Source organism: Caretta caretta, chromosome 6 (genome assembly GCF_965140235.1).
Source record: "Caretta caretta isolate rCarCar2 chromosome 6, rCarCar1.hap1, whole genome shotgun sequence".
NCBI classification, from domain to species: domain Eukaryota; kingdom Metazoa; phylum Chordata; order Testudines; family Cheloniidae; genus Caretta; species Caretta caretta.
The window spans coordinates 70322958-70342315 of NC_134211.1; the positions used below are offsets into that span (position 1 = coordinate 70322958).

A 19358-nucleotide genomic window follows, 5' to 3' on the forward strand; every position below is an offset into this window, starting at 1 on the left:
TAGTAGTAGTGGGAAGGGATAGAATACAGTACGGATCTGGGGTTAAGATGTAAAGAAGCAGGTCTATCAAAATAAATGGTTTGAACTTCCAAACTGTTAAATCATTTAATTACATAGTCTTATTACTGATACCTCCTCCTCCGACCCCTCCTCTCCTATTGTTTGTCACAGTGTTGATATGTTTGATCTCAGACTAAACTGTACAATCTCTAGGGCAAGGACTATGTGTTTTATACAGATCTTCTGGCACAATGGGTCCCTGTTCCTGACTGGGGCTACTGCAAGATAAATGAATAACACTGGGAGAGAGGGGCTAGGATGGGAGCAGTACTGGTTTAATGGAATAGGGTGGAGAGTGTGGCTGGGCTGGGCTGGGGGAAGTGCTGGGCCGAGGGGATTGAATGAGAGACAGTGCCAGGTGAATTAAATAATTATCAACTTTATTACAGTAGCACTTAGAGAGCACAACTGAGATTAAGATATTCTATTGTTAGATGAATAGGATAGGAGTAGTCAGTATTGGATTAATTATATAGGAATAGTGTCCTAAGGGAATTGTTTGAAGTACCAGGGTTTGCAACATTTAAAACTGAACTAGACCAAGCACAGGAACACACCCTGATGAAAAACCCTGCAATGATCTAAAAGCAATTTACATGTTCAGCATCTCTGATATCCAGCCATCTTGAATAAGCATATTAGCTGTGTGATTCTGATAAACTGATCAGAAGTAAAATAATTTAAAATGCTGACAATGAAATTATCACGTTGATCTATAGGCCAGACTTCCCCCTGATGCTCTGGGAGTCATGCTAAGAAGAGAAAATGCTAGCCTGCTCGGAATACATATTTTCAGTGATGTACTATATTAACAAACAAATACATATGCTTATGTTAACAAAATTTTGATGGACTTACCGAAAAGATATAAGTTAATAACAAATGTCTGTATGGGAAAAAGAGGAAGGAATAAGACTGAAATCGTAAACAGGACTGGCTCTAGGAAGGTTAATTTGTAAATCCAAATTTAAAACTAGGACCAGACAAATAGTGCAAGCTAAACTGTCCAGCAATTGGTTTTCACAGATTGTGGTGATGTCTCTCTCTTTTTGTTATGTGCTGTCTAATTAACTAATTATATTCATGAATCCAATCAAGCTTACTTATGCTCTTTAATTACTGAATAAATTCTAACCTCATTAAAACTGGGTGATTACAAATTGGCAACATTCAGTAGCCTTGGTATTAACAATCTGTTTAAATGAATGGGAGCTCTGCAGCTTGCTCTTAGCGCGACTGAGGTTATGCCATAGGTGCCTGTGTTCCATTCTGCATCTACAGTCTCATGTAAACAGAAAACCACTTCAAATTCAGAAAGTTTCTATGCAGTCATACGAGTTTGACATTTATCTCAAAGAAAGCACAAATTTTAGTGAAATTAGTAGAGCCCCTAAAGACAAACCTAGCTCTTTTCATCAGTAAATCTCACAATGCCTTACAGAGGCGATAAGCCTAATTATCCTCATTTTACAGACAGGGAAACTGAGGTACAGAGCAGTGATATGAATTGACTGTGGTCACCAAGCAGGCCAGGAGCCAAGTCAGGAATAGAACCCTGCTTTTTCAAGTCCCTGTCCAGGGTTCTATCCACTACATGGACTTGTCTGATGTCCTGGTGCATTCGGACTTAATTTAAACCCTGGTCCCAAATTCCATTTGTTTTCTCAATGATTTGTTTCGGAACATTCATAATATTGTGACCATGCCACAGAATATGTAACATTGCCTGAACGCCCATGCAAAATTCTTCAGACCTCCAGCAGGCACCTTATCCACAGCTGTGTGGTGGTGAATGCATGGCCCTCAGGTGAGTTCTGTGAGGAAAAGAGTTGCCCAAAGAATTTGTGATTGAGAATTGTGAGTCAACATTCTTCCATGAAACAAACTGTGATTTTTTTTCCCACTTAGCTTTAAGTACTTGGAGTGACAACCTGGCAGTGGTCAACCCTCAGAAGGTGGTGCCTATGTGCAAAATTGGATGTGGTGCCCATTTAGATAGCTGCAGGTGAGCAAGGGATATGCAGGCAGGGCTTTAATGCTTTGTTGTATGCTGCATACAAATGGAATGAATTTCTGCTACTGAGCAGGCTGTAGAAGAGATTTTGATTGATTTTGCCGTGACAATGGTTTAAGCAACATCAGTGCTCCCCAAGAGAGCAAATCATCTTTTCAACACCTGCCTGCATTGGGGCCTCAGTGAAATAGTCTTCTCATAATTGTCAGGTTTGTCTTGCCCCCATAATGGAGATTTTAGTAGTAGTCAGGGATTGGAAAACCTAATTCACCCTATTGCAGCAATCTGAGTTCCTGTACTGATGTTCTCCTTTTACGCTTGTAGAAGCTGAGGCCCTGAAGTACAGCAGACCTGTCCATCTGAGGACTTCTAGGCCCACACTGTATGCTTTAAGCCCTGAGATAAATATCTCCATTCCATCCTACTGAACATGTTCTTCACATCTGGAAAAGTGGAGATGGCAGTATAATTGAAAAGCCCACTCTCCTAATCCTGAGGTGTACAGAGCCCTGGCAATTCCAATGGGAGCTAGAGGTGCTGATCGGGCCCAAAACGTGGGAGGGGTCTCTGAATGGGAGCTGCATTTCTCACTGAGAAAAGAACAAGTACAAGAGACAGACAAGTGTGAGCATTCATTTCTCTGTGTCTGTGTGCAGATGTTTTGCCATATTGGCACTATTTTAAGTTCCATGGTAAGTACAGATTGACAATTGGCAAAGTCTTGGGAGGAGATTGAAGAAATCAAGGCTTTGCTGTGATCTACAACAAGAACACACTCCTTCTCTGTGTGGGGATTCCACATCTGGTGTTTCGCAACAGCTGATGAACATTGTTGGCCAGATTGGGAGCCCCTTACTTGCAATGATAAGCAGTTGCTCACATGAGGAGTCCTATTGTAACTATTTGTATAGATAGCTGCTCACCAGTATACAGGGTTTACAATCTGGCCCTGTGTGTTTCCCAACAGAGGTTGTAAGATGACAAGAGTCTATTGTCTTATTTAAGTGGAAGCAAGAAATGAACATTGGAATGCGGAGGGAAGGAGGCTGGAGCTGTCACTTAGCTCTCCTTGTTCTCCAGCCTGGTCACACACATGCAATAGACTCTAACCCAGGAATGGATGATTAATTGCCGGACATAGTGAAGCTAGGTGCTCAGTCAGTACTACAGACTGGAGAACAGGTTAGTTTTGCAGACAAGTCTTCCATTGTCAGACTACTTCTCTTCTCCATGCTGATGGGTGTATGAGTGTGGGCAATGGAGGCACAAGAGAAAAAATGTGAATTTATTTGCAAAGTCTCTTATCCTGGATTTTACCTGCCACAGGTAATTTCAGTTTAACTTCAGTCAAGATCATTAACTGGCTGTGTTTAATCATTAAGCAGTTAATATTAACTACTAAGTGAAGCAAAAGCCTCCAATATCAGCCGAGGTCAGGAGTAAAGATCTTAAGTGAAGCAGAGGGAATGTTAAAATCCAGTTTGGTGCTTGGAAACTATTATGAATTAGGCATTACATAGGCCAACTGTACCAATAAAGGCAGGTCATGCCTCAGTTTCCCCTACAGGCCCCAGGGCTAACGAAGTTGCTCATCTTCTCCACCAAGGTTCAGACCAACAGTCACCTTCCCACCTTGGAAAGGAATATTGTCCCTCTTAGAGTTCATTGAAGCCCTGACATAATTTTAATACAAGTAACAACATTCTCCAACCCACAAAGTAAGACATGTTAAAATGAAGCAGGTCTCCATCCCCACTTTAGGCTGCCTACCCAAGAGTCAGCCTCAGCACCTATTTCATTTCTCAGTTCCTTTTCCCCTATTCCAGGGCCCCACTTTCCAGGCCATGTACATCAGTATTAACAGGCCCTCTTCTTCAAGTCCTGTACACCTATTTCAGTGGCTCCACACCTCGGCCACCTCCATGCTTGTTGCAACTCTTCTCCCACACAGCCCTCAACTCAGGGCTTCTGCAGGCTGGCTCCCTGCAGTGTTCCACTCCCCAGACCCTCTTCACCAATACCTACAAATCTTACCTCTGCTGAGCATCATCTCATGGGAACCTCCCCCCAGAAGCAATCTTCCTTTACTGGGCTCAGCCTACCCTGACTGAGCTGGGTCTCCCCCTTTGCTGATGGGCTGCTGTCTGAGCTGTCTACTCAGCAGGTTCCCCAGCTCTGGCCAGTTCTTAGCCAATGCAGAGAGCGTGCTGTGGTTATCTGCACCAGCAATTCTCAAGACTGCTCTCTCAAGTGTCACAGTCCCTGCCAGTCCTTCCTACTCTCCCCCACACTTTTTTTTCCCCCTGGTGGAGCAGACTTGACTGGATAGCCTATCATCACCACCAGTTATACCTCTTAACTATATAGCAGTTTATATTCTCTCATTGTGCTAAGAGGAGAGATACGTGTGCAGGAATAAATCAAATAGGTGCCAAGGAACCAATCTGGAAAAAGACAAGGAGATCTGGCCTCTTCTCTGTGCATGTGTGAATGGCAATGGCTATTAACATTAGTATTACCAATGCTTATATGTTCATATTGCAGGGAGAGCAGACCTCCAAGCTAAAGCACATGGATGTTATAGATGCCAAGATAAACAGGCAGGTGCGAAGGGAGGATATGGGGACAATGATGTCGTGGAGTGTTGAGGAGATGGATGCACATACAGGAATAAAACAGAAGGGGATAAAGGAAATGGAAAACTGTAGAAATCTGGCAGTTTATTATTGCCAGTCAAGCAACTAATGGAAAGGAATGGCATTGATATGTTAACAGTGGAAGAATTAAAACACATCCAATCCCAGGCTCACTGACATTTAAGGAGAAAAATTTAGGTTTTGCAGCCTGAAACTGGTTTTCTCAGGCTATAGGAGAAAAAAAGACCTGGTTTATATTTAGCGGTAAACACAGTGCTCCCTCAGGGCAAACATTCTGTTTGTTACTCTCAGGTGACTGATGTATAAGTACCGACACTGGCTAGGATTCAGTGCAGCAGTGAATGGCTGCAGAGCAAGAGCACCACAAACAGGTCTGGTATGATGCACAGGAACAGATTGTAACAGAAATAATTATCTTCAGCTCGAATTTCAGGCCTGTAAAAATATATCTCGACAAGCCGTGGATGTGCATGGATTGGAAGAGGCGTTCTTGTTATTGAGAAAGGGATTGTACTGTACAGAAATCGTTGACAGTGAGATAGCACAGGGAGTCCTAAGACAGGAGAAACATTGGCCCATTTCCATCCACTCTGCTTGGCATGGCTTTCCTTCTCTGCAGGGAAGAGAGGAGAGAATTTCAACACACATTTACTTCCCTCCCCTACCCTCCGGCTTCAGTGGCTACACTGGATTTGGAAGTGATTCACAGAATCATACAAATGTAGGGCTGGAAGGGACCTTGAGAGGTTCCAACAGTGCTTCATGCACTGGGCCAGAGCCGCACGTGATGTAAATTGGCATCACTCCATTGATTATGGTAAAGCTACACTGATTTCCACCAGCCAAGGAGCTGGCTCACTGTCTCTAGTGAGACAAAAAGAAAAGGAGAACTTGTGGCACCTTAGAGACTAACAAATTTATTTGAGCATAAGCTTTCGTGAGCTACAGCTCACTTCAAAGCTTATGCTCAAATAAATTTGTTAGTCTCTAAGGTGCCACGAGTACTCCTTTTCTTTTTGCGAATACAGACTAACACGGCTGCTACTCTGAAACCTGTCTAGTGAGACAGACTCAGTGCAATTCTTACAGCAGCAACCAATGCTCTTCAGACCTGAATATGGACAGGACAAATACAAATTGCTATAAACCATCTGCATTTGGTTAGTTTAAACAAACCAAGCGGGAAAGATATTGCCAAGGCTTCTGAATAAAGGATTGCATGATATAAAATGAAGTGGGGAAGGGTGGGGCATGTGGGCTACATCCAAAGGGAATAGACGTTCATTGGGAATTTTGACTTAGGTGTACAGTCAAATACATTTGAATCAATATTACTCTGTCCTGAGGGGGGAACAATAAAAAGAAAGGGCAAAGGTTCACTGGTGATGTCCCAGCGTCTTTTTCTAAACCAACTGTAGCAACAGTAGTGCTAGTGTAACGTGCTGATTGACAGCCCCGGTGACCAATGCCCAAAGCAGCGAGGCAGGCTTCCCATGCTGTCCTGGCACTGTGCTTCCATCTTAATGATGCCTTGTGGGCTGTTAGCACACTACAAATAATAAATAATTAATAACTTGCGGGATCTACCCATAAGAGTGAGAGGGGAGTTGAGACTGCTGATGCAGCCAGCCTTGAGTCTGTTCATTGATACTGCTAATAGGGGTACTAATTAGTGACAGCGGAGTGTGTAGTTTTTGTGATATTGCGTGTGGGTCCAAGAACTGGCCTGAGACCAACATAGATCACGTGACTCGCCTTCAGCTAGTAATTAATTATAATCACCTCTAACCTAACCTGAAACTGACTGGTGATCTAATAATGAAAAACTCCATGTAATCTATTAGCAATCAGTCACTGACATCTCAGTGTTTTACCTGGAAATCATCTAAAGTTCTCTTGGAGGTTGTTCGCTTCTATACAAAAAATGTCCCGATCGTTGTACTTTTTCCACGATTTTCTTCCCCCCTCTCTCACACCCAGGAATCAATGCAGTTTCAGCACTGCTTCTATAGGCCATGGACTACTTGGACATGCCAGTGTTGCTCTGGCCACATAATGATAGTTACTCTGTCCTGGAACTGTTATTTCTCAGTCAGCCAGACCACACCTGTGTCCTAGTGCTTACTGTATCTGACTGATCATCTCTTCCGGGCACTGATCATGTCCTGGCACTCTCAGAGGCCTTATCTATATGGGTTTGAGCAGTTCTGGAAATCACAGGTTCTGTGAATGAAAATGGGAACTTGTGCTTTATATGTTTTCACTCTACAGTTCCTGAGTGTAATTTCTTCATAATGAACTGAAGAGCTGGTTGATTTTGAAGTGATTTGTCTTAGTTAATTTAAAGAAGGACACATGTTGACTTATTTGAAAATTAGAACACTCCATTCCAGTAACATCACTAAAACCAACTGACCTGTATGGGCAATTAGGATAATAGGCCAGATCCGCAGCTGGTGTCAATTGTCCTAGCTCCATTGGCTTCAGTGAAGCTATGTCAATTTACACCAGCTGAGGATCTGGTGCAACATGTCTACAATTATTTCTGCTCTTAGAGCCACAGAACATTTCTTGTGACAGATATTGGATCTTCTAAGCCAGGGGTTCTCAAGCCTCATTGTACTGCGACCAACTTCTGACAATAAAAATTACCACACGACCCCAGGAGGGGGACCGAAGCCTGAGCCAAAGGCCGAGCCCCACTGACCCAGGGCGTGGGAGTGGGTGTGTGGAAAAGCTGAAGCCCAAGGGCTTCAGCCCCAGGCAGGGGGCCTGTAACTTGAGTCCCAACACTCAGGGCTGAAACCCTCAGGCTTTGGCTTCAGTCCCTGTAACAACCAGGGGCTTAAAGCCCTGACCCAGAACTATATACAGGACAAGTGATCGGAGCCTAGATGTCTCTTTACCATATCTTGCAGCTTGGTTACAGACGCCCACCGACATGATAGGACGGAGCACTAGACGCAGGCCGTGACAGCAGGCTCCTGAGGCTGGGACCTCCAGACAGGTAAGCTGACAATTCTGTTCTTCTCTTTGCAGACCTTCCTCCCCGCGCTGTCACATGTCCGTGTGTGAACTGGAACCAAAGGACAGCAGATGGACCGCTATTGTTGCATGCAGGTATGTACCCTACCCCAGCAACCCTTAGTGTGATACCTGTCTGCCTCTCAGATGGGCAGCCCTGTGTGACTGGCGGGCTGGACTGTTACTAGGCAGATTACTAGCCACATGGCCTGCCTCTTTCCCCGCCTTTAGCAAAAAGGGCACCAGAGGCTGGGGAAGAAGGGCACCAAACATGGATTCCCAACAACAACGAAGGGAAATCCAAGATGGCTATGTGAGGATAACTGTAAAAATTGAAAAATAAAGAAAGTTCCCCTACAGAAGGACTGGCAATGAGCTCAAGCAAGTCCTGGGGAGGGTCAGCAGCAGTGTCCCTGAGCAACAGCAAGCTGGGGAAGTTCTATGGGTGCTGGGGTGGTTCCTTGTAGGGAACGAGCTGGGGATGGAGCCCATGAGTGGCTTGGCTAGAGAGACCTGAGGAAGGTCCAGGAGGAGATGAGCAACATAAGCAGTGGCCTAGGGGAAAGTGAAGCTGGAGTATTTAAGTAATGGAGACAGTTGCTTCCTGAGCCCAGAGTGGAGGGAGGGCCTCAGCTCTCCCATACCTCATCTGTGCCACCTGGAGGGCGGAGCTGCAGCTAAGTGGCAGAGGCCTTATGATGGGGTGCAAGCTCAGCCCTCAAAGGGTTAATGCAGCAGATGTCAGGGGTAAGGACCTGCAGCTAGACTGCTCACCTGCTCCCTTACCCCAAGCAGTCTAATGAGTACATCTGGGCCCCAGCTGAGCTGCTTGATTGGCCTAACCCTCCGATTGGCTGAGAGGATCAGCAGACCTGCTCTGAAGACTGCAGCAGGTGGGTATTAGCTGGTTGATGGTCAAAGCATTTGCCCATGGTTATGATACCTTCTGTCTTGCCGTGCTACAGATAATCATGTTCTGATCCCTAATGTCTGACTAGCTCTGACCCTTGGCTCTGGCCTCTAAGTCTGGCTCTGACCCTGGATGCCTATTCCTGGCTACTGACTCCTGCTCCAACCACTGTGATTGCCCATGTCCCAGTCCCTAATGGTAGACAATTAACCCTGACTTGCTAGAGGGAGCAGGGGAAATATAAGGGGGAGAAAGCTGGGTGTGAGTAGGAGTGTAGCGTACAGTTCTGCATAATTGTAGCGACTGTTGGTAGTAGTGGCTGCCTTTGTTTTGTTAGTACTATTGCTTTTCTGTTGGCAGTCTGTATAAGTGCCCCTGGCAAGCAGGGTCCACAACTGCCTGGCTGTTTTATTTAGTGCTGGGAGATTAGTGTGTCAGCCCACAGGCCTCTGCCAGAAAGCGAAATGGTCAAGACGCCAGCGCAGGCAAAGAACCTCCCCTGCACGAAGGGGAGAAAATTTGTTGTGTAGGGTTGGACTTTTGCTTTGATCAGAGGGCTAAAGCACTAAGTCATTGAGCCACCACAAGGAGACTGTAGACAACTGCTGGGAAACTGAGGCACATAACCATCCAGACAGCAGAGGGAAGCTGCTCCTTCATAGGATCCCTTCACCTGTACCTTACCACACCCTTCATTGTTTGCATAAACTATCCCATGTCTTGCTTGCTTTATAACATTTGACTGTGCTGGAAGGAACACAAGTGAGTGAGTAGCTGGATGCAGTACCCAATGTGTTCAATATTTTGTCAGCTAACTCAAGTGTAACAAATTCTGCAGATAATCTGGGAAGATACAGGTTAAGGGTCAAGGGATCCTAAGTGACTACAGATAGCTTAAAGTTCTGAATCCTATCAAATTGTTTTTGGTTTTATGTAGCATATATAAAGGAATAAGGATGTGACAGATGTGCAATGTTGGAAGTGTGGAAATGTCAAAAGACTGTTAGACTGAGGTATGCCAGATGCTATCGTAGGCACTGGGATTATGCCTATGCTTGTATACGCTTTGATATCTGTGTGCATTAGGGACTGTATTATAGCTCCATGGGGAATGGTCACTGAACTTCCACCAGGAACTAAAATCTGTGTGGTGTAATTAATTCAAATTCTGGGACAGGTAAACAACTCTGGGGAATTCTCCCACGCCCCCGGGAATTGCCTATACAGGTTCAGAATAGGTTCAAGAGGCCCAGCAAACAAAGAAAGGGCTCTTGGTATAAATGGTCAGCCTGAACAGGCAGGGGGACCCTCATTTGATCCTAAAACTGACATGAAACTGTAACCAAGTGTATGAAACTCTGTGGGAAGGGCTTAAAGGATAGGTAACTTGCCAGGGTCTCCAAGTGGAACATGGGTGACATGTTTCCTCTTTGGATCCAGGTTGTACAAACACCTGCTTTCTCTCTCATTCCTTAAAGAAGGCTTTGGAATTTGTGCCTTCAGTGAAAAGCTTTTGAGCTCTAAACATGTGCTCTAAGCATGTGCTCACTGGGTTGACTCTTATGTCCTGATATTGGGTATGTCTATGTCTCAGTAGATAGAATTCAGGAGTTGCGATATCCCTTGGGGAGTTTGTTTTCAAATACAAGAGAAAGCCCATTTCTTTATGGTTTAGAAGATCTAATACCTGTAATGAGAGAGGTTCTGAGACTTTAACAGCTGCAGTAATCACAGATGTGTTGTCTATGAGTCTCCAAGTTTGTTCTTGTGATGTTATTGAGGGGGAGCTTTGTTTTCAAGTAAATCAACATGTGTCTTCCTTATGTTAACTAATGTGAACCACTCCAAAATCAAATCTCTTTAGTTTAATTATGAAGGAATGCCCCTCACCGGCAGTGTGGAATGAGGAAATAGAAAGCACAAGTTCCCATTTGCAGCTGTGGAATTTGTGAGCACAATGTCTTTAAAAGCACATCCATTTTATTTCAATATAAACAGAATGGAGCACTTCTTGTTACACTGCCAACCCTGTGACACTATCTCAGTGCATCCTCTGTGTGGTTCCCAGCCTGGTAAATAAAACTTCTATGAAACTTTAGTTGCATCCTCCATATATTTTTGTCTCTGCACCAAACTCTCAGTATGACCATGTGGACGTAGTATGTTCTGTAATAATCGTGCTGAAGTGTATTAAGACAGAAATGTAAGGATCATCATGGCATGTCATAGTGTTCATTGGAAAATGGTACCGGAAATGTAAACAGGCATGTGTTTGCATCAGACTGCAAAATGCTGGTACTGACATAACCCAGGGCATGGTAGAGAAAGAACAATATGGGCTTGGTTACAGATACTAAATCTGGTTGTCATTTTCTACTTCGCTTTCCCCTGTCTTCTCCATAGGGAAAAGATTGCATCAAGTCAAACACACACTCACACCCCTGCCCTTCCCTGGAAGATGGTGTGGGCTGGATATAATGGGTTTGGAAGTGTAATTCTAGCAGTATCACTACACTGTACCTTGGCTGAGTGAGAGACACTAAATGGGAAGGATTTTTCTATCAGCCTGTGGTGGGGTGTTCACCCCACACTTGCCCTGAAAGGGTTAATGCAGACTGAGAAGGGGCTAATTAACCAGACAGGGCACAGCTGAGGAGAATCACATGACTAAGCAATCCCCTGACTGAGTGAGGGAGCCTAGCTGAGGAGGAGAAACAAGCTGGATTTATAAAGCCAGGAAATGGGAAGCAGAGGGAGCTGCTGGGAAAGCCTGCAGTCACTCCCTGGGAGAAGGAAGGAGTGTTTGGTGGCTGTAGAGACACGTAGCCCCCAGTTACTCCCTGGGAGGAGGAAGTTGGGAGGCTGGCAGACGAAGAGAGGGGGAGTGCCAAATGGCAAGGAAAGGGCTCAGGGAAAGGCAGTAAGGTCTAGGAGGGAGAAGACCTTGGCTCCTGATTAGAGGGTCCCTGAGCCAGAACTTGAAGTAGAGGGCAGGCCTGGGCTCACCTGCCAGTTGCTGAGGAAGTGGCCACTATGAGGCAGAGAATGGGAAGATTGCTTAGGATTGTAGAAGAAGGACCTTTGTACTGTGGATGGGGAAAACATGTATAGTGGCCTGGCCAGAGGGCCAAGTTGCAAAGAAGTGGCAGCAACTTGTGAAGCAAGAGAGGTGCTGCAGACTGAGAAAGAAGGACAGAGATGGTATTCAACTGTGGGAGAGGGTATCAGCCTCCTGAAGCTAACCCCCAGAATGGCCAGGAGGAGGTGCTGGCCAACTGCAGAGTACAGCACCCTGTCACACAGCTGCATGTTCTTTTCCCACCCAATCAAGAACTGAAGGACAAATACAGTTATTCAGCTATGAATTCACCTTTTTAGCTGTAAAGATATGAACTGAAAAGACTTCATGTAGGCTTTGGATTGAATGATTGCAGGTGGGAGAAAGTAAAGCGATGGCTGTTGTTGAATAAAGTGAAGATTATTTTCAGAGTGTTTCATAGTCTTGCAGATGGTTCATATGAAATGACAGCTGCAGAGTCTGTCGTCTTCTCCCCCGATACAAGGAAACTTTTTCAGGGGACAGTCTATTGCCCTTCTGATCAGGGCAGTAGTTAACTCTTGGGATTGGCAGTGCATTGCATAGTAGCTAGCTAATTGTCAGCAAAATGATCCAGGGTGCTAGTGACTAAAGTTACAATCTGATGGCTGTGAGGTGGCCTATGATAAATGAGTTTGATTTCAGCTCCCTGAGGTCCCTTGAAGGTGTAACTAACTACACAAAGTGTACAACAATGGAGAACAGGGCCCGCGGTAACTAGTACAACACAGGAAAAGGGCTTGTAAAGAACGCCTTTCTAAATTGCAACAGTAGCAGTTGTCCCCCTCCCCTCCCCGCCATCTCAGAGGGGAGGGATTGATTGGGCTAGTTGCATGTTAAAAGCACCTTTTGTGGATTTGCTTTGGGGTGTGCCCAAGAGATCCTTGGTTCACATGATACATGTGGATCTATCATGTCCTGTGCAGCACTGACTCTGGGAAATTCCCCAGCCCTCCCCTGTGAAACTTTGCACATAGCTCGCAAAGGAAATACTAGTTTTCTTTATGGACCATTCCTGCGTGTGCTTTGGTAGCACATGTTCTGGAGGATGATGGTTATCAAGTGGCTGTACCATTCACAATGGAATATCCGAGTCACAATATGAACATGTGATATTTGTACTATTACATAATGATCCCACTGGCAGGTAATATGTGAGCAGACAGATCATCACTGTGCTATTCTCTGGTACCAGTGAGACACGTGGCCTCAGGATTACATCAGGCTGGAGAGCGCTGCCAATCAAACGGCCCAGGCAGTCCTACTGGCCGAGTGCCAAGCATGAAGTCTGGCTTAGTCAACTTCTTGCTTGGTATTTTTTCCTCCCCACATGAGGGAAAAGATAAGCTCATTGCAGCCCCATCGATGCTGGATGCTCCACTTTACACCTCTCATCTGAAGTCTGCCTTGGAATCACTTCCAGTGTGAAACCCAGCTTGGTACAGATTGTTCTTCTGAGCAAGGGCTCCCGCCTCCGGCTGCCTGTGCCTGTTATAAAATACCACTCTGACTTCAAAAAGAGATGTGAGCCACTATCCTCCAAACCCTGGGGGGGATGATTAATCCTGTGCGCTTGTACAGCGCCTTTCCTTCAAGATTCTTGCACACTAACTAAGCTTCACAAACACCTGTGGGAGGCAACAGATGCTCATTATAGGCTTTAATGTGTGGGTTGTCTACCCTCTTTCTGGTGTAATAAATTGGACTCTTTCTAGTAAGATGTCCAAACCCTGCAGTCCTTTCTCAGGTAAAGCTCCCAGTAAAGGCAGACAGAAATGCTCTCACCTTCCAACGAGCCCCTTTCTGAAGGGGTCACGCTTCTCATCCATTTTTACACTGTAGACTCATGAGCCAAAAATCCCACAGCCCTCTGCCATTGCCAAAAGTGTTGTGGTCTCAGCAGGGAACTAGTTTGGAATGCAGGGTGGGGGTGTTGGGGCTAGGGATGGAGGCATGCTAGCTGGGGAATTGTTTGGTGGAGCCTTAACCCTAAAGTCTAGGGCTAGCACTGGAGGCTGAGGCCAAAATCTTTTGTTTATGTTCTAATTACGTTTCTTTGAATGTGGACTGATGGTGACACCAGCTTGTGGGTTGGTTTTGTGGAATGTTATGACAAAGCCAGCGTGGTGCACCCCCCACCCAAAACCAACCAAACAAAAATGACAAGAGCTGAGATTTCACTAACGCTGGGTCATGGAAGTCAAAGGTCTCTATTCGGAACATCACTTAGGCACCCACTGACATACCATTGAAGCCAGACATAAGCATATGCTTAAAATCAAGCAAGTGGTTAAAGCCCAAGTTTTTGTAAGTATTTAGGTGTTGCAGTTACTCAGCCTTGCAATGCCTAAGGATTTGTCTACACTTAAAACTCTACAGCACCACTGCTGTAGCGCTTCATTGAAGGCACTATCTACACTGACAGGAGGGGTTCTCCTGTTGGCATATGTAATCTACCTCCTCGGCAGGCGGTAACTAGGTTGATGGGAGAATTCTCCCACCGAACTAGCATGTCTTCCCTGAGGGGATAGGTTTGTTTAACTGCATCACTCAGGGGTGTGGATTTTTCACACCCTGAGCAATGTACTAATACAGATCTGCAGTGAAGACCAGGCCGAAGTCTAACTTTCAGAAGGGGTTCTGTCTCCTACTCCCTTTTTTAAAAAGAGGCATAGGCCAGGTCTACACTACAGCCCTATATTAGTATAACTACATCATTCAGGGGTGTGAAAAATCCATACCCCTGAGAGACAGCTATACTGACCTAACCCCCTGCATGGACAGTGCTACGTCAATGGGAGAGCTTCTCCTATCGACCTAGCTACTGCCTCTCAGGGAGGTGGGTTAATTACACTGACGGAAGAAGCTCTCCCGTCAACACAGTAGCATCTTTACCAAAGCATAACAGCGGTGCAGCTGCAGCACTGTGTGTGAACACAACCCCATAAGCTCCTAAATCTGTGAGACTTGCGATACTGAGGATAGCAACGCCTAAATACCTCTGCAAATCTGGGTCTCTGGCCCCTAGTCAGGAAAGCACTGAGTCCAGCATTAAAAACTACCTGTGACTTTAGACATTTTGGGCTAGATCCTCAGCCACAGTATAAGCTACACAAGGTGTAGCTGGGTAAGGGGGAGTAAAAGTAGTGTGGCTCTAAGCCACCTCTGCTTTTCCCCGCTTCGGGGGCTGGTGGGGTGTGTGGGGTGTGCCGGGTTTCACTCTGATGCCCAAGGGGCTATTTCAGCAGCCACAAGTCTCTGGGTAGTGCTGCCCCTTCTGAAGCACAGAAAAACCAGCTGTTTGATGGGTGGGAGCAGATCCCAAGGGAGGCAGGGCTGGTCTGTGGGTAAAGCAAAATCCTAGGGCTTGGAGAACCCTGGGGAGAGGCTCAGCTCTTGGAAAGTTCCGTGAGACTTGGATGGGTTTGGGAGTGGGACTAGGGTGCTGTTTCCTCACTGGCTATATCTGCCCCTGGAATGCTGCATGCACACAGAGTGGGACCTGGGTGCCCGCCAGGCAGCCATGGCACACTCCCAGCCATGATGTACACAAACGCTAATTAAGATTGCTGCGTGCATGGCCACAGAGCAACAACCCTGGCAAATTACTGCTTCTGACCCGCACATGGTGAAGTACTAGGAAAACCAGCCAGGCCAGTCAAAAACTGGCCAGGTGGCAGTCTTATCCCTGGGTGAAGGGATGTCCTGGCTAAACCCTTTCTCCCCCTTCTGGTGTGCCCTCCCCTGTTTACTAGCAGTAGGAGGTTATATAGAGCCATTACGCCAGCTCTATATCAACCAAATATTCTTCTTACCCCTTAATTGGCTAGGTAAGCCAACTTTCAAACTTCTATGTACTGTCAGAATAGCACAGAGCTGGGAATTAGGCCCTTATCCTTTCCCTCACCTCACAAAAAATCTAAGAGGGCAGTGGGTATGAGCAGGGGAAGTCTGATTTTGGAGGGGTAATAGATGAGGGTGGATAACTGAGCTGTGAGCTGTTGTGAATGGCTTGGCAATGGAAGAGTGGGCTGGGAAGGGACGGATGTGATGGTGGGTAGGTAAATACATGTAGGGGGAGGTGCTTGAATAAATTTCAGGGCAAAAGAGAAACCCTGGGTGGTATGGCTCAAGGTTGTGATGGACATGATATAAGAAGCTACCCAAATCTGCCCATCTAACCCTAGGGCTTTATATATCACTTATTGCTGTTGTAGCTATGTGCTGAGCAAAATGGTAGTGTTCTCTCTCTCTTCCTTCAGGTCAGAGTGACCTTGTGTATGTAGGATATATTTTAAATAAGCATTGATCCTGGGGAGGGGCATCAAAAAGGTGTATGTTTTATACCTTGTTCTCAAGACCATCAGGCTTGAGCCCCACTTGATCTCATGTGGCCAGAAATTCTGCAGGCAGAAATGCTTTGTTCCCAGAGATGGTCATAATAGAATTCCATGGCAATCTTTCAGCCATTTTCCCAATGTATACCTTAGAACTGTTTCTGAGTGAGCTTTGGTGAGAGATGTACTCCTGGAGGATGAATGTGTTAATAACCCAGGGAATCAGAAACTGGACTGTTCATAATGGAAAACTGGTGTCATGATGTGAACATGTAATATCCATAATATATTGCATAATGCTCATGCTGGAATGTACTGAGAGAGAAGTGTGGCACCTGAGAGGAAGGGTCATCATGTCATGGCAGTAATGACACACTAGTGACTCAATGAATAAAGCACTAAAGGAGGTTGATCTAATTAATGCCATTCAGCTTGGGGTTATGGAAAATAGAACTTGTCAAACCCATCTGACTTTTTTCGCGATTACAAGTTGGGTAGATAAGGTAATAGTGTTGTAATACTTAGACTTCTGTAAGGCATTTGACTTGGTACCACATGACACTTTGATTACAAAAAACTAGAACAATGTAAATGAACATGGCACACACTAACTGGATTAAAAGCTGTCTAACCGATAGGTCTCAAAATGTAAATGTAAACAGAGAATCATCACTGAATGGATGTATTTTTAGTGGGCTCCCCCAGGGATTGCTTCTTGGCCCCTAGACTATTTAAAATGTTTATCGATGACCTGGAAGAAAACACAAAAATCATCACTGCTAAAGTTTGCAGGTGACACACAAGTTGGGGAAATGAGAAATAATGAACACGGATCATATTGATACAGAGGAACCTGGATTGCTCGGTAAACGGGACACAAGCAAATGATATAAGTTCTAATCTGACTAATATAAAGTTAAACATCTAGGAACAAAGAATGTAGACAATACCTCTGTCCTGTGAAGCAGGGACTCTGAAAAAGACTTGGGGGTTATGGTGGATAATCAGTTGGACATGAACTCCCAGTATGATACTGTAGCCAAAAGAGCTAATGCAGGGGTGGGCAAACTTTTTGGCCTGAGGGCTGCATTGGGTTTCTGAAATTGTATGGAGGGCTGGTTAGGGGAGGCTGTGCCCCCAGTTCCCCGCCCTCTGACCGCCCTGACCCCTATACATGCCCCTGACCACCCCCTGAACTCCCCTGCCCTCTATCCAACCCCCACTCCCTGCCCCCTTACCGTGCTGCCTGGAGCACCGGTGGCTGGCAGTGCGGCTGCACCAGGAGAGCAGCTACGCTGCGCAGCACAGAGCACCGGGTCAGGCCGGACTTTGCAGCCCCGCCACCCAGAGCATTGTGCCGCATGGTGGTGCGGAAGGGAGGACAGCCTCCTGGGCCAGGAGCTCAACGGCCGGCCAGGACAGTTCTGCGGGCCAGAAGTGGCCCGTGGGCCGTGGTTTGCCCACCTCTGAGCTAATGCCATCCTTGGATGCATAAAGGGGAATCTCAAGTAGGAGCAGAGAGGTTATTTTACCTCTGTACTTGGCACAGGTGTGACCGCTGCTGGAATAGTGAATCCAAATACAGAAGGATGTTGATAAATTGGAGAGGGTTCAGAGAAGAGCCATGAGAATGATTAAAGGATTACAGAACATGCCTTATGGTGATAGACTCACGGAGCTCAATCTGTTTATCTTAACAGAAAGAAGGTTAAGGGGTGACTTGGTTACAGTCTAAAAAGTATGTACCTGGGGAACAAATGTTTGATAATGGGTTCTTCAGTCTATCGGAGAAAGGCATAACACAATCCAATGGTTGGAAGTTGAAACTTGACAAAGTCAGACTGGAAATAAGGTGTACATTTTTAACAGTGAGGATAATTAATTATTGGAACAAGTTACCAAGATTTGTAGTGGATTCTTAATCATTGGCAATTTTTAAATCAAGATTGGGTGTCTTTTCTCTACCTAAAAGAATAAATGGACACGAATTAGACGTCAAGAACTATAACATTCAAAAACTAGTCAGAGAACACTTCAATCTCTAAAAGTGGCAATTCTTCAACAGAAGAACTTCAAAAACAGACTCCAACGAGAGACTGCTGAATTGGAATTAATTTGCAAACTGGATACAATTAACTTAGGCTTGAATAAAGACTGGGAGTGGATGGGTCATTACACAAAGTAAAACTATTTCCTGCTGGTAATAGCTCACCTTACCTGATCACTCTCGTTATAGTGTGTATGGTAACACCCATTGTTTCATGTTCTCTGTGTATATAAATCTCCCCACTGTATTTTCCTCTGAAGGCATCCGATGAAGTGAGCTGTAGCTCACGAAAGCTTATGCTCAAATAAATTTGTTAGTCTCTAAGGTGCCACAAGTACTCCTTTTCTTTTTGCGGATACAGACTAACACAGCTGCTACTCTGAAACCTGTCTTTTCTAAAAGATCTACTCTAGGAATTATTTTGGAGAAGTTCTCTGGCCCGTGTTATATAGAAAGTCAGACTAGATTATCACAATGGTCCATTCTGGCCTTAGAATCTATAAGCCTGTGAATCAACATGGCCACAGAATTGCATCAAGCTGCAGAGCAGTGGAAATAAGACTGCCCCAGGAGTCACAGGGCAAAAGAAACTAGACCAGTTCTAGCCACTCAAGGCTCAGCCAGCTTGCTGGTTGGTGTATCTGATCTTTTCCTGTGAGGGAAGATCAAGCCAAATACAAGCTCAATTCCTCACCCTTCATGCGGGGTATGATAGGTGCCTAATACCAGGGGTGCTGGAATAATATTTATAGTGGGGATGCTGATGATGGAAACCATGTATTTGGTTTTGTTATTACTACTTCAAGCTGGGGTTGCGGCAGAACCCTTAGTTTCAGCACCACTGCCTGATAGGTGGCACTTCACTTCCAAGTCCAGTGTATCCTGTATCTCGACTAACAAGGAAGGATTATTGCAGCAATCCCAAATGCTTGCAACCCAAGAAACAATTCTGGGACAGATCTACATCTAACAGTCAAAAATAAACGAACAGGAAAGATTCTGTGTAGGTTTCTGAGTTAAGTGTAGTGAAGATGGGGATGTGATGCTGGCAGACCAGGTGCCAGCTCATGCCAAGGCCTCTCGGCCTAACAAATCACTGACAAATGCATAGCTGGAAACCAGTCTGACACACCAATGTGTTAGCATTGTTAAAATAGGTATTAGATTTCTAAAAATGTGTTTAGACTTTGATATGCTTGTGAGTTGCTGCCT

General features: G+C 45.3%; 1 long non-coding RNA gene across 1 annotated transcript in view; it reads left to right on the forward strand.

Moving 5' to 3' along the window:
* LOC142072542 (uncharacterized) overlaps window positions 1-19358 on the forward strand; it is a 95415-nt gene that overhangs the window by 3052 nt on the left and 73005 nt on the right. Inside the window, exon 2 of the long non-coding RNA XR_012668969.1 lies at window positions 7771-7851. This is a non-coding gene — a long non-coding RNA (uncharacterized LOC142072542). The remainder of the gene's footprint in view (window positions 1-7770; window positions 7852-19358) is intronic.